General features: G+C 38.6%; 2 protein-coding genes across 3 annotated transcripts in view; one reads left to right on the plus strand and one right to left on the minus strand.

Moving 5' to 3' along the window:
• LOC106089485 (uncharacterized) overlaps positions 1-14,914 on the plus strand; it is an 87,849-nt gene that overhangs the window by 17,136 nt on the left and 55,799 nt on the right. The window lies entirely within an intron of this gene.
• The window catches only part of LOC106094403 (uncharacterized), a 198,472-nt gene continuing 195,369 nt past the window's right edge, over positions 11,812-14,914 (minus strand). For both annotated transcript variants that reach the window (XM_059366227.1, XM_059366224.1), the window contains one exon: positions 11,812-11,840. The gene's annotated coding sequence lies outside the window, so the exon portion shown is untranslated. The remainder of the gene's footprint in view (positions 11,841-14,914) is intronic.

Raw genomic sequence — 14,914 nt, forward strand, 5'->3', positions numbered from 1 at the left:
CTACACTAATAAAAAGTGTTTGTGCAAAATTTCAAGCGGCTAGCTTACTCCTTTGGAAGTTAGCGTGCTTTCGACAGACAGACGGACGGACGGACGGACAGACGGACGGACATGGCTAGATCGACATAAAATGTCGCGACGATCAAGAATATATATACTTTATGGGGTCTCAGATGAATATTTCGAGTAGTTACAAACAGAATGACGAAATTAGTATACCCCCATCCTATGGTGGAGGGTATAAAGAGCTAAAAACATGCTTTATACGCCTTAAATGGCATAAGATCACCCCAGCGCAATGGTCGTGAGCTTGATTTCCATTAGCGGTTTTAATCATTGGCTGCTGTGGTATTACATTGTCTGACTCTCATTTAAGACTACCACCCAAACCTAACCTATGATATTCAAATTTTGATCATTTCCTCTGAATTCTGTTAATTGTCTACTGTGCTTAAGTTTGGTTTTATTCTACCTTGATTTTGTCATGGTCAAGGTTAAACATGGAGATGATTTTCTTATTTCTCACAAACTTATCATTAACCCATATACCATTAAAACATAATCAATTTAAAGCCTAATTCCCATCTCCATATCAAATAAATGATGTATCGTTAATAAACTTTTCACAAAAAAGTTATCCCATAACATCAATAACAAATAAATTAACAGGCTGTCATTAAAATACCATTAAAGGAAACTACTTCAGTAGACCTTTATTTAAGAATTATAACAATAAGAAAACAACAAAGGCAAATACACAAAAACAATAGCCCAGACCATTAGACAACTCATTCTCAATAAATGTACAATGACCCCCACATATTAACAATCACCTGTCAAAGTCAATTTCAAATTTCTGTCGAATCCATTGTCAATTTACCGGTCTGTCATAGACCCATAGCCCAACCAACCAATGAAGACCAACCAACCAACCAACCTTCGGAAACACAGAAAACGCGGCAATTATTAGCCGCTTTAAATGCGTTAATCCGGACGGACGTATGTTACTGCTGACATGCGATCGCTCTTTTTGTCGTATGCGTTTTTTATGGTTAAAAGAAATTCAAAATTGGTCATTTGCCTGTCAGCACGCACGATCAATGGTGTTATAGTTGCTATGCTTTTGGGGTCCAAGAAATCAAAACTGTTTTTTTTGTTTAATTATAATATAAATTTTTTTTTTACTTTTATTTTGCTTATGTTGAATAATTGAATGAATCAGTGCCAGTTATCGTTTAGTGTTGGAAAAAACGTTTTATTGATTAGCAGTAAAAAATTTAACGGATCACAACAATTTTTTCTGCCAGTAAGGTATTGTCAATTTCATACAAATTATTTACCATGAAACGACCGGTAGGTTTGACTTTGAGAATTTATTAGGCAAAGTAGAAAATCCCCACATTAACCTTAAGAGTGGTGGAACAGACTTTGATGAGTGATGAGCCTTTCAGCAGTTCGCGAGAAGTTGATCGTAGTCTAATCAGAAAATCAATACTTACAACATTCAATATCGGAAATTTGGTTTTTTAAGTGCCCACTGTAGCATGAGGGTATAATAATTTGTATACCCTCCACCCAAGGCGTATTTAATCAGATGGTCGCATCAGCACAGCTGATGGAACTTGATACGTCAATGGGCAAGGCGTATTTATCAGGTGGCCGCATCAACCCAGCTGAGAGAATTTGATATGTCAACTCATTTTTGAATTGCTTCTGTTATGGTTTTTAAACTTAGACAGATGTTTAGCAACCGCATTTATTATCACTTATACTCAGGGAACTTAGGTCTCTTGTGTCGCCCCCTGATAAAATTTACATCTGTACAATGCGAGACCTTAAAATGAAGAAGATTAGGAACCATCATGCATGACAAAACGCTCCTGAACGTTTGGAGAAGCTCCCTCCAATATGCAATTTAAAGCTATAGTTGTCAAGAATGGCGAAATACCTTTTGCATGAAGATAATTTAGACAGCAAAATAGATTTTGTGAAGCCATAAACCTGCACCTACACTCGCAATTTCAGGGTAGTCTCACAACAGGTGCTCAACCGTCAATGATTCCTCACCACCCCCACAAATCAAGCTTAAGTCCGTCATGTTACCAGCGCAAGATCAAAGCCCTGACTTTGGCAGCATACTATATGCACTCTGAACGGCCACACACCATGATGACAACATCATCCTTGTACCCAACAAACTTTAACTGTCCTTTTCAAATGACCTGAAAATCCGACAGATATCCAAGAGCCAGAAGGGGATACACAACCCCTCCTTGTGGTGATTGAGCTCTAATCACAATTTTTAGCATTCACTTCGTAGGTACCTACAGCTACAACAACCTTATGAAAATATTTAGTTGCCATATTGGTGGTTTTGTAAGTTGTTGTTGTTGTCACATTTTCATATGGAGTTGGCGATCCTCGTCAGGCTCCTGTAGGTGAGCAAGATCGTTCCGGTCCAAAGGACCGATCGCCGCGGGAACAGGTTGGCCATTGGTTATTTACAGGCGCCAATAACCCGCCTTGTCATATCGAGCATCATAGGCACTCAGTATTTGTGCAAAAGTGGATGCCGCCCGGCCTCTCACTGAGACTCTCCGTTGGTTACCGTTTGATTATCCATGACTGCCGTTGCACGTGGCAACTACGTATAGAGCCCGATAGCTCGCAGCTAAGAGTTCTGGTGACAGCAATGAACACCACACAGATTGGACCTCAATGTTCCAGCCAATTTTGTGCGTAAAGCCTCTGGAGCTAATTGATATTTTAAACATTTTTATACCCTACACCACTACTGTGGTACATGGTATTATAAGTTAGTGAATTAGTTTGTAACACCCAAAAGCAAGAGAGATAGACCCATTGATAAGTATACCGATCGACTCAGAATCACTATCTGATTAGATTTAGCTATGTCCGTCTGTCTGTCTGTCTGTCTGTCCGCCTGTCCATGTTAATTTGTGTACAAAGTACAGGTCGTAGTTTTCATCTGATCGTCTTCTAATTTGGTACAGGTATGTTTTTTGGCCAAAAGGCGAAGCTTATTGAAATTGGAAAAAATCGGTTCAGATCTGGATATAGCTTCCATATATTTGTTCGTCCGATTTTCAGTAACAATGCAATAAAATGGCGAAATTTGGCAGGAAGGATTTTTCTACGACTGTCGACATTACTGGTGAATTTCATAAAAATCGGATCAGATTTTGATATAGCTCCCATGTATATGTTCGTCGATTTGCAATAATACAGCAATAAAAAGGTCATTTGTTAACCGATTCTGTCGAAATTTGTCAGGAAGGATTTCTTTATGACTCTCGATATCATAGAAATCGGTTCAGATTTAGATATATCTTTCATATATATATATCGCCCGATTTTCACACATAGACCCACTGCAAATGCATTTATTGACCAATCCTACCAAAATTGTGCACAACGCTTTCCTCAATGAATACCACAATATCTTAGAAGTTTAGTCAAAATCCATTCGTCAGATTTTAGGTAATTTGTTGTCATATGTCAACCGTTGTTATTACATTTTGAACATATTTGCTTCGCTCGAAATTTGATATAGGAATTTTGACTAACCCATCTGAATACATCCGCTGAGGTCCATCAGAGTTGGTTAAGAATAAAATATAGCCCCCCTTTTGTATTTATGGTGTAGGTGTAGGGTATAATAAAGTCAGCACCGCCCGACTTTTTTTCTTATTTCGTTTGAAACTTTCCGATAACTCATAACACAAAAATTCAAATAGCAGCAAGTCTTGAACTTGAAAGTCTTGAAATCGTTAATGTGATATAGAACAAGACAATGATTTATGTTAGGTTAGGTTTTAGTGACTGTCTTCAATCAGACTCACCAAGGCACTTTAATTCATTGTGATACCACAGGATCAGGAGAAGGAAGATGCCTTTTAGCTCCTACCATTGACAGACAAGTCCTTTAAGAATTAGGAATCTAAAGTGCAACTATTCTTTCTATATGGCTATATCCAGTGCAGGACAGACACACAACAGGTGCTTGCTTTGGTCGACCTTCCTTATAGCTTCAGCAGAAATCGTTGCTTGAAACCTAAAATCTATCAGAATGCATGGGCTTTATCTCGAAGAATCAGCTTAAATGCCATAAGAGGCATACCCACAGTTAATCTCGCAATCTCGTCTGGTATACAATTCTCTAAGATATTTTGTGGAGGCCAGCGAGCGCAGAGGTCACCATGCATTCCAATCCATGTGAGAAAAAAGAATTTTCAGAGGTGATCATCTCCTCCTAATGCAGGCAGCAGTTGGAGGCACTATGCCATGTAAAAAGTTCCTCCCCAAGATGTGTCGCAATGCGACACGCCGCGCTATGGACCCAATGAAAGGTTTTAGAGACAACAATCTCAGAAAACAGCAAGTACCCTAAAATTTTGAACCAGACACTGTGAGGACATCTAAACGACGTTGACTCTGTCCATATGATTTATATGATGAATTCTCGAGCCTCTACACGGGGCAATTATTATCCGATTTGGCTGAAATTTTGCATACTGACCAATCCAATGACCGCCAACACGCCAAATATGGCTCAAATGCTTATGCTGGCTTATAAACTGATATAGCTCCCAACCAATGGTGGAAGTGCAGTTTACGGGGATAGTCCGAAAAAATCTAATTTTTTGCATACCTCCCTAAAATGACCCCATGAACATGAAATGACGCCGATTATAGGCAATATGGTATATTAAAGGAAATTTTGTAGAATACGAAGAATACGGAGTTCCTCTTCACAAGACATTCTTATGCAAGTATTTAGATGTTATTAATAAAGCAGTGGCACCACTCTTTCTAAGGGTGCTTGAAAGATGAGAGTTATAGTTCCGTAGACTTCCAAGCAAGGCTTCGGTATCTGACAGATTCCATGCGTTTATCATGAGGCGAAGAGGGATATCTTAATTCTTGATCTGGTGCCGCCCCAGGCCAATTTTAACCAATATTTGATAGGGCGCAATGGTAAATGTTCCCTCAGGGTTGATTGTAAACTACGTGGTCACAACCTGAAGGAGATTTTGGTAATTACGTGAGTTCGTCTGAGTACACCGATGACAGTCCATCGACTATCACACTCAATATATTCCTACATACTCTCTTCTTTTCCGTTGTCGATAACGACCATTATCAAGATGCCCTTAGAGGCATTAGCAAAGGTTCTTGGACTCACAATACTGTTGTTCTTGTTTTTTTTCTTGATGTTTTTTTTTTAATCACTTCTGTACTGTTGCCGCTTAAAGACATGGACAATCCGGTAAAGCCTGGTCTGCCGCTATTCCTTGAATATCTGCCCTTATAATTAAGAATCATAGAATCCTGTAGTTCTAGATGTTCGACCGATAGACATTCAGAATGGGAATGAGGCAGCCACTGTCACTATGAGAATTTGAAAGAGTGGATAGAAAAAACCGTTACGAACGGTGTTAGAGTGTAAGAAGGAGATTAGCGCCTTATCTGATGATGGCATAAAACGTATCGTTGGGTGACGGGCAATACCGGATAAGAAGAAATGGGAGGACAGTCGACTTCGCAATAAGGGCTAGGTGACTGATATCAATACACCTAATGATTGCGAAGCCTTTCAGAGTGTTGTAATACGGCGTGGACGATAAGCACGCATGTAGCCGTCGTAATAGTGCCACGTTCGCAAAGACGATGAAATTTCTATAGGGGGGATCGGTTTGGTGAAAAGACGAGGAAATAGGAAGGAGGTCAGAATGACTTTCAGCATTATTATGCAGAATAGGTGGGGCAAGCGTGTGCAGGGCATGAGAGTTAGATGATCCCCTTCTTTCACGTCTAACGGACTGTGGCTCTTAGGCGCGGATACTATAACAGATTTGATTTATCTTAGGAACGTATCATGGAGAACGATTAGAGCGATTATTTAGAGTGCACAACAACCTCTTAAAAACTGCCCAATTGGCCTTCAAAAGTTTTTCGATCAATTGACGCCCAACAAATCCCTTGTTTCGGAAAATTCTATAAAAACATGTCACATTTCCGTTAAACATTCTGTTTACACTAAATAGCCTTTTATGTCAATGTCTTTTATACACACAACCATAGGATAGGGGGTATACTTATCTAGTCATTACGTTTGTAGCACCACGAAACATTGATTGACATTCTGAGTCAATCTAGCCATGTTCGTCCGTCCGTCTATTGAAATCGATATAGCGGTCGAACGCGTATAGCTTGCCGCTTGAAATTATGCACATATACTTCTAATTGTGATAAGTCATCGATGAATGCAAGCGAGTCATATAGGTTCAGATTTGGATATAGCTCCCCTGAAAGCCGCATTTTTTGTAGTGTTCTGTTACAACTTTGACCATCTGTGTCAAGTTTCGTCTAAATCGGTCTATGACCTGATATAGCGCCTATATAAACCGATCTCTCGATTACCCATTTTCGGTTCCTTGAAGCTTTAATTTTTGCCTGGTTTGACGAAAATTAGGTACGTGGCGTAAAATTGTGCCCTTAATCGCTATTTTTGTCCAACTTGCACGTAGTGTTCTGTTATGGCTACCAACAACTGTGTCAAGTTCGGTTCAAATTGGTCCTTAACCTGTTATAGTCCCGCATAAATAGATCTATCGATTCGCTTCCTGAGATACGAACTGAATATCCTACTTTGAGATCAAGAAAGTTGTGAATGTAGGCCAAGATTTTAGGAGTTCGACTACGCCATCGTTATTGTGATGTTAACTCAAATTCAATGAAAAACTCCATTGCATTAATTAAATTATTAATGCACAATTTGCTTATTTACAGCTAAGACAAAACCGTTTGCAAAAACCTTGGATTTTCACAGTTGCATGTTAAAGTATTTTTTAAAGAATGTCCCATATAAAAGATTCACATGTCGACCATCATAGACCAAAAACATAAAAATTTAAAAAATTTTACACGCACGCACAAAGTTATTCGAAATAATTTAAATGCTGTTAAGACGTCATAATAGTCGGTACTCTTCATGTCTGACTTGTGTGTGAGAGATTGCCTTTTGGCCAAAACAAACAAAGAGCTGTTTAAAGTATTTAAGACACATTATGCCATGACGTTTTGTCTTGGTCTGGCTGGTAGTGTTGCGCTTCTTGTCTTCTTTGTATTGGTGGGTATCCCAACTCATTTGACTTTGAAACGTTTAAAAATTTACATTTTGTGCTTTTTTTGTCAAATGGATGCACGTCAACTTTTCTTTGTTGTTGTGGAAGTTAAAGTTTTTTTTGGCATTTCATGTTGAAGATTTTATGTTTGGATTTTTTGTGATAATATTTTATGATGTCTGTCTGAGCGTGTAAGTCGCACACACGAAAAAATAGATGGGTGGGCATGCGTGCTCGCTTTGTTCAGTGCTAAGGTTAAATGCCTGAATTAAAACTCTATTTGGGTTTATTCACATTTTGTGTGTGGAGGGCAAGGTTAGTCCAATAAATTTATTATTAAATTACAAAAAAAGCAAACAGGTGATTCTCTCTCATTGTTATTGTTGCCCAAAGGTATTTCAGCTAATTTGCAAAAATTGATTTAAATGGCTATCGCATGAATATGGACTGTCTTTTTGGATTAATGAGGGAGGATTGTTAATATTCACATTTTGAAATTTGACATATTTTAAAAGGCTTTGATTTAATAGACAAACGACTGGTGATATGTATGTCAGAAATATTTGGTTAATGCTATGTCTGCATTGATTCGTCTTGTTTATATCGTTTTGAAAAACACCGTTGACACGTGTTGAGATGTTTTGGAAATTGCCTTTTGATGCACAATTGTAAAAGGTTATTATACCCACTACCGTAGGATAGGAGGCATATTCAATTAGTCATTCAGTTTGCAACACATCGAAATATCAATTTCCGACCCTACAAAGTATATATATTTCGGATTGTCGTAAAATTCTAAGACCATATAACGATGTCCGTTTGTCTGTCCGTCTATCCGTATGTCCGTCCGTGTGTGGTAATAACTCGACAGTCATTATGATGCACGCAGGCTATGTTCTGTAACGGGCCAAATCGGCCCATATAACGGGTCTAATACCCATAAATGCTTTATTATACCCACCACCGTAGGATAGGGGGCATAATCAATTTCCGACCCTACAATGTATTTATATTTCGGGTCGTCGTACAATTCTAAGACTATCTAACGATGTCCGTGTGTCTGTCCGTCCGTCTGTTGTAATCACTCTACATTCTTCAAAAATTGAGATATTGAGTGAAATTTGATACAGACACGTCTTTTTGATGCACGCAGGCAAAGTTCTTGAACGGGCCAAAACGGACCACATTTGCCGATGACGGGTCTAATACCCATAAATGATTTATTTTTCATCCAATTTCGTTGAAATTTGAAACAGCGAGTAACTTAAGACTTCCCGACATCTGACTCAAAATATACCGATCTGTCGATAAATGGCCTGAACCCCATTAAAACTTTATTTATTACCCAATTTCTTTGAATTTTGAAACAGGGGATTAATTTAAGCCTCCAAACATCTGACCTAAATATGGTTCAGATCGGATCGGATATCTAGATATAGCTGCCATATAGACCGGTCTCCCGATTAAGGGTCTGAAGGCCATAAAAGCTTTATTTATTTCCGATTTCGCTGAAATTTTAAACAGGGGATTAATTTAAGCCTCCCGACATCTGACCTAAATATGGTTCAGATCGGACTATATCTAGATATAGTTGTCATATAGACCGATCTCCCAATAAAGGGTCTGAAGCCCATAAAGCTTTATTTATTACCCGATTGCGCTGAAATTTAAAACAGTGGGTTATTTTAAGCCTCCCGACATCAGACGTAAATATAGCTCAGATCGGACTATATTGAGATATAGCTGCCATATAGAGCGATCTTCCGATAGAGGGTCTGAAGGCCATAACAGCTTTATGTTTTATCCGATTTGAAATTTTAAATAGTTTGTAGTTTTAGGTCTCCCGACATCCGTCCCATATGTGGTTCGAATCGGTCTATATTTAAATGTAGCTGCCATACAGACAGATCTCCTGATAAAGAGTAGGAAGTCCATAAAAGCTTTATATTTTATCCGATTTCGCTGAAATGTGAAACAATTGTAGGCCAGCCGCCATCTGAACCAAGATCGGACTGTATTAAGATATAGCTGTCATATAGACTGATATGCCGATTGAGGGTCTGAAGCTCATAAAGCTTCAACGAAATCGGGTAATAAATAAAGATTTATTACCCGATTTCGTTGAAATTTTAAATACAAAATTCATCAGTGACTTATATTTATTGGACCACTAAATGTCCGTGCCGAATTTGGGTGCATAAGTTATCAAATTTTCACCGAATTGTGAAGAAAGGGAGTTTACAAATATACCCGAGATGGTGGGTATCCAAAGTTTGGCCCGGTCGAACCTACTGCCTTTTTACTTGTTTTATTATAACTCCACTACAATATCTAAATTTTTTGTACTCACCACCATACGATGGGGTTATACTGATCTAGTCACTACGTTTGTAATTTTCGTCTAGGATCCCAAAAAAGTATATATATTCTTGATAGTCTCGACGCTCTGAGTCGATCAAGCCATATGTCCGTCCGTTCGTCTATCTGCCGAAATCACGATAACGGTCGAACGCGTAGATCTAGCCGCTTGAAATTTTGCACAGATACTTACTGTCGGTGTAGGTCGTTGGAGTTTGCAAATGGGCTACATCGGTTCAGAATTGGATATAGCTCCCATATAAACCGATCTCCTAATTTGACTTCTTCATCCCCTGAAAGCTGCAATTTTTGTCCGGTTTGACTAAAATGCATTGCATGCTTTATTCTGTTATAACTTCCAATAACCGTGCGGTCGAAATCGGTCTTTAACCAGATATAGCACCCATATAAACCGAGGTCCCGATTTGACTTCTTGAGCCCTTACACGCCGAAATTTTAGTCCGATTTGGTTAAAATTTAGCATGTTGTGTTCTATTATGACTCCCAACATCTTTGCTTAGTAGCTCCCATATAAATCGATCTCTCGACTTGACTTCTTGAAGCCTTACAAGCCGCAATTTTTGTCCGATTTGGGTGTAATTTTGTATGCGGTGTTCTGTTACGACTTCCAACAACTGTGCCAAATGCAGTCCAAATCAGTCTATAACCCGATATATCACCCATTTAAGCTGTCTCTCGATCGTCCTTATTCGGTTTCTAGAAGCATTAATTTTGCTGGTTTGACAGAAGTTTGGTATGTAGAATAAAATTATGCTCTTTACAGAATCTATGGTAGGGGGTTCCCAAGATACGACCGAACTTAGCATGCATTTACTTGTAGACACAATTTAGGCATTTATTTGGGTTCACATGCTTTGAATGACAAGTTTATAAATTGTAAAGGAAAAACGAGTCGTTTTCAGAGCATTATAAAGGGAAAACGAGTCGGTTGCTCAAAATAGTTTTGGTCTGAACATAGTATATCTAAGGAAGCATTCAAGAGGAGTTTTACGTTAAACATTATTATCGGAAGATGCCAAATTTGTGGCAACACATCAGACTATGGACCGATTGGGGCCATTCTAAGCTTGTATGTTGGAAGATATTACAGAATTGATATATGCTGAATGTAATCCACATCGTGTGAAAATTGTGCTTTCCATGTCTGTAAAAATTCTGGTCAGAGAATTTGCTTCTATGCCAGATATCTTTCGGACCGTTTTGGAGCATATTCAAAATAAGTATCAAGTCATTTATATGGATGCTACATCAGCTTAATGGTCAATTTTAGCATGTCTGCCTATGACGCTGAACGTCTAGGTTCGAATCCTGACACGACCATCAGAAATATTTTCAGCGGTGGTTTTTCCCTCGTAATGATTGAAACATTTGTGAATTATTTGCAATTTTACTCTAGAATCTCAAGATGTTAACTCAAAATATCAATTTATACACCCAGAGAAAAGTTAACACCAAATGTGCTCATTTCAGTACCATACGCTATTGCAACATCTTATGATGGATGTTATGGATAGTACCGTTTGGTATTAGCCTTATTACCGAACTGGTATTGGTTTGAATACCAATCTGTTATTGATTTAGCACCAGGCCGTTACTGGTTTTAGTATCAAACCGTAATTGATTATTCCACCCTCTAATGAACAAAACACCTTGACCATGGATTCCCAGAAGTGCTTTTCATATGAATACACCAACACAGCATCGTTTTCTACACAAGAGACTATCATGTTTTGTTGTATAAAGAATTTGTACTATTTCCATTTTTACCGCTTTCTGTTATTTGAACAGGTTTTTACGCACTCAAATTGTATTAAAACATTTTATTTGTTTTTTTAACAAATATTTTATAATGGCGTCAATAAAAAGCTCAACATCACTTCCAGAGCGATGACAGAATACAAGTGTGACGCCGTCAATTCCTAATACCCTCCTTTGGCTGGTATTGAATTGATACCAAATGGTATTAAAAACCTTTGCCAATGATGGGAACAAAATTTTGTCAGGCGATATTGGCAAAGTACCGTAATTTTTCGATATATCAATGTAGGGGAGCTACATTAGGTTATAGAATAGAGATATCGGTATAATGGCTTCTACAAATATCAGGATAAGTACTAATTTGGCGTTTTGAAGAAAATATTCATGTTCACGCTTTAAAGAATACCAATATAGTAGTGGAAGACCCGCAAATATACACCATACATCCAGAAATATTAAATAAAATAAAAATCCTAATTAATTTAAAGTGCAAAACAATCTAGCAGAGTTTATAAAGGTTATACTCACTTCTGATAAAATATTTCATGAAGTGATCTGAAAAGAAAAAAACAAGTAAAAAGACATTAAGTTCGGGCGGGCGAAACTTTGGACACCCACCACCTCGGGTATATATATAAAATATTTTTTTGTCATAATCCGGTGAAAAATGAATTACTTATGCATACATACCAGCTATATCGAAATATGGTCCGATTTGCAACAATTACGACATGGCCATTGAATGGTCTAATAAATACAAGTAACTGTTCAATTTTGGTTGAATATGGCTCTTTTTGGCAGCTATATCCAAATATACACTGATCTGACCATATAGGACACAGATATCGAAAAGCCTAACAAAAGTCAATGTGTCAAATCTCAGCAAAATCAGATAATGCCCCCTTTTATGGGGCCTAGACCTTAAATCGAAAGATCGGTCTATACGGCAGCTATATCCAAATCTGGACCGATCTGGTCCGTTTTCAAAAAGGATATCGTGGGGCCTAACACAACTCATTGCACTAAATTTCAGCGAAATCGGACAAAAAAATGCGCGATTTATGTGCCCAAGAACTTAAATCGAGAAATCGTACTATATGGCAGCTATATCCAAATCTGAACCGATTTAGGCCAAATTGAAAACAGATGTAACAAAATTCAGCGAAATCAGACAATGAATGCGAATCTTAAGGACCCCAAATTTTAAATCGAGAGATCAGTCTATATGGCTGCAATATCCAAATCTGAACCGATCTAGGCCAAATTGAAGGAAGATGTCGAGAGGCCTAGCACAACTCACCGTCTCAAATTTCAGAAAAATCAGAAATAAATGTGGCTTTTATAGGCTTAAGACCAAAAATTGGAAGACTTGTCTATCTGGGGTCTACATCAAGAAATAGTCCGATATAGCCCATTCTCGAACCTAACCTGGCTATGGGGAAAAAAAGAATCTGTCAAAGTTTCAGCTCAATATCTTCATTTTTATAGAGAGTAGCGTGATTTCAATAGACAGACAGACGGACGGACAAACGGAAGGATAATAGATAATAATTGCTGTGCTATTGGACCTTTATCAGGTCATGGACCGATTCGGACCATACCTAGTTTGATGTTGGACACCATAGTCGAAATCAATGTGCAAAATTTCAGGGGTCAAGAAGTAAAATCGGGAGATCGATTTACATGGGAGCTATATCAGGTTATTGACCAATTCCGACGACATTTGCCGCGTATGTTGAAAGTCAGAGGAGAAGTCGTTGCACAAAATTTCATCCAAATCGGAAAAAATTGCGGCTTCTCAAGAAGTATCTTCAGTAGATAGGTTTATATGGGAGCCATATCAGGTTGTGAACCGATTTATAAAGAAAACATTTCATTCAAAATCGATGGACCGATTCGGACCATACTAAGCACGTATGTTTAAGGTCATGGAAACAGTTACTGTGCAAAATTTTATCTAAATTGGATAAGTTTGTTTTGGTTAGGTTGAAAAGAGGGTGCAGATATTAATCCACCCCGTGCCACAAAGGACACACACCGAAGCCAATAATCGGCTTGTTGTGAGCTCTAAAAACTTTTAAGTAATTTCTAAAAAAAAAAATTTTGTTAGGAATTTCGTGCTACTTACAAAACCCTCAATTATGCCCTAAACGCATGCCCTAAACATCCTTACACTTGCCCCACCGATTTTACATAAGTGAGCTCGTAGTCCTATGTGTCCCGTTATGATACCAATACCTATACTTCTCACGATCTGGATCCCCCCATAGGATTTTCGCCATTCTACCGACCGTTTCTCTGTTCTACTGGATCGCATAATTGAATATTTCCTTAAGTCGAACTGCGTCGACTCGAAAGTTTTCTGGTTAACCAAGTACATTGACAGCAGTCCTCTGGCCTTTACCGTCAAATCGTCTGCCCTTTCATTCCCCCTTACTCCGTTATGGCCCGGCACCCAAACGATGCGGATTTTGCCATCCTCAGAGAAGGCGTTAATCTCCTTCTTACACTGCAAGACAGTTCGTGACCTTACTATGCTGGTTGTTATTGCCCTTATGGCAATTTTACTGTTGGTAAAGATGTTCATACTCGAAGTCTTCGCGTTTGCACCACACCACTTCACGCATTCTGTGATCACCCGGATCTCTGCCTGCAGGACCGTATTATGGTCAGGCAGTCTAAAACAGACCTCAGTCCCTGGGTTCTCAATCTTGACCCCCAGGCCCACTCTGTCCTCTAGCTTTCATCCAACCGTGAAACATAATCTTCCAGATGGCAATAGTATGTCAATCCAAGACTGTGCCTTTGGCAGCAGTTTCTCGCACTCTACCTCAAGTGTGATCTCAGGTATCCGATCGGAAACCTCTTCCCTTCCTTCCAGGTTTCCTATCGTAGCCTCTATTATACCGCAATGGTATGAGCTGCTCCCATCCTCAATCCATTCTCCCATCGCCTTAATCGGATAAGAATTGCGTTTTGTAGCGGTTCAAGAAGTCAAGATCCGAGATCGGTTTATAAGGGGGCTGTATCTAAATGTACACCGATATAGCCCAATTACAATCTCAACTGACCTACATTAAGAAGAAGTATTTGGTCAAAATTTCAAGAGTTGAGCTTTGCTGCTTCGAATGTTAGCATACTTTCAACAGACGGTCTGATGGACGGACATGACAAGATGGACTTAAAAGGTCATGACGATCAAGAATATATACCTTAACGGGTCTAAGAAGAATATTTCGATATGTTACGGACGGAATAACGAATTGAGTAAACCCTCATCCTATGGTGGAGTGTACAAAAGATCCCAGAGTAGGGTAATTCCTCTTTTTTTGTCATTGCTATATTGTGTAAATTATACCCTACACTAATACTGTGGTACAGGGTATTATAACTAAGTGCATTTGTTTGTAACACCCAGACGGAAGAGAGATAGACCCATTGATAAGTATACCGATCGACTCAGAATCACTTTCTGATTTGATTTAGCTTTGCCCATCTGTCTGTCCATGTTAATTTGTGTACAAACTACAGGTCGCAGTTTTCATCCGATCGTCTTCAAATGGGCATATTTTTCGGCCTAGATACGAAGCCTATTGAAATTGGAAAAAATCGGTTCAGATTTGGCTATA

Source organism: Stomoxys calcitrans, chromosome 4 (assembly GCF_963082655.1).
Source record: "Stomoxys calcitrans chromosome 4, idStoCalc2.1, whole genome shotgun sequence".
NCBI classification, from domain to species: Eukaryota; Metazoa; Arthropoda; class Insecta; order Diptera; family Muscidae; genus Stomoxys; species Stomoxys calcitrans.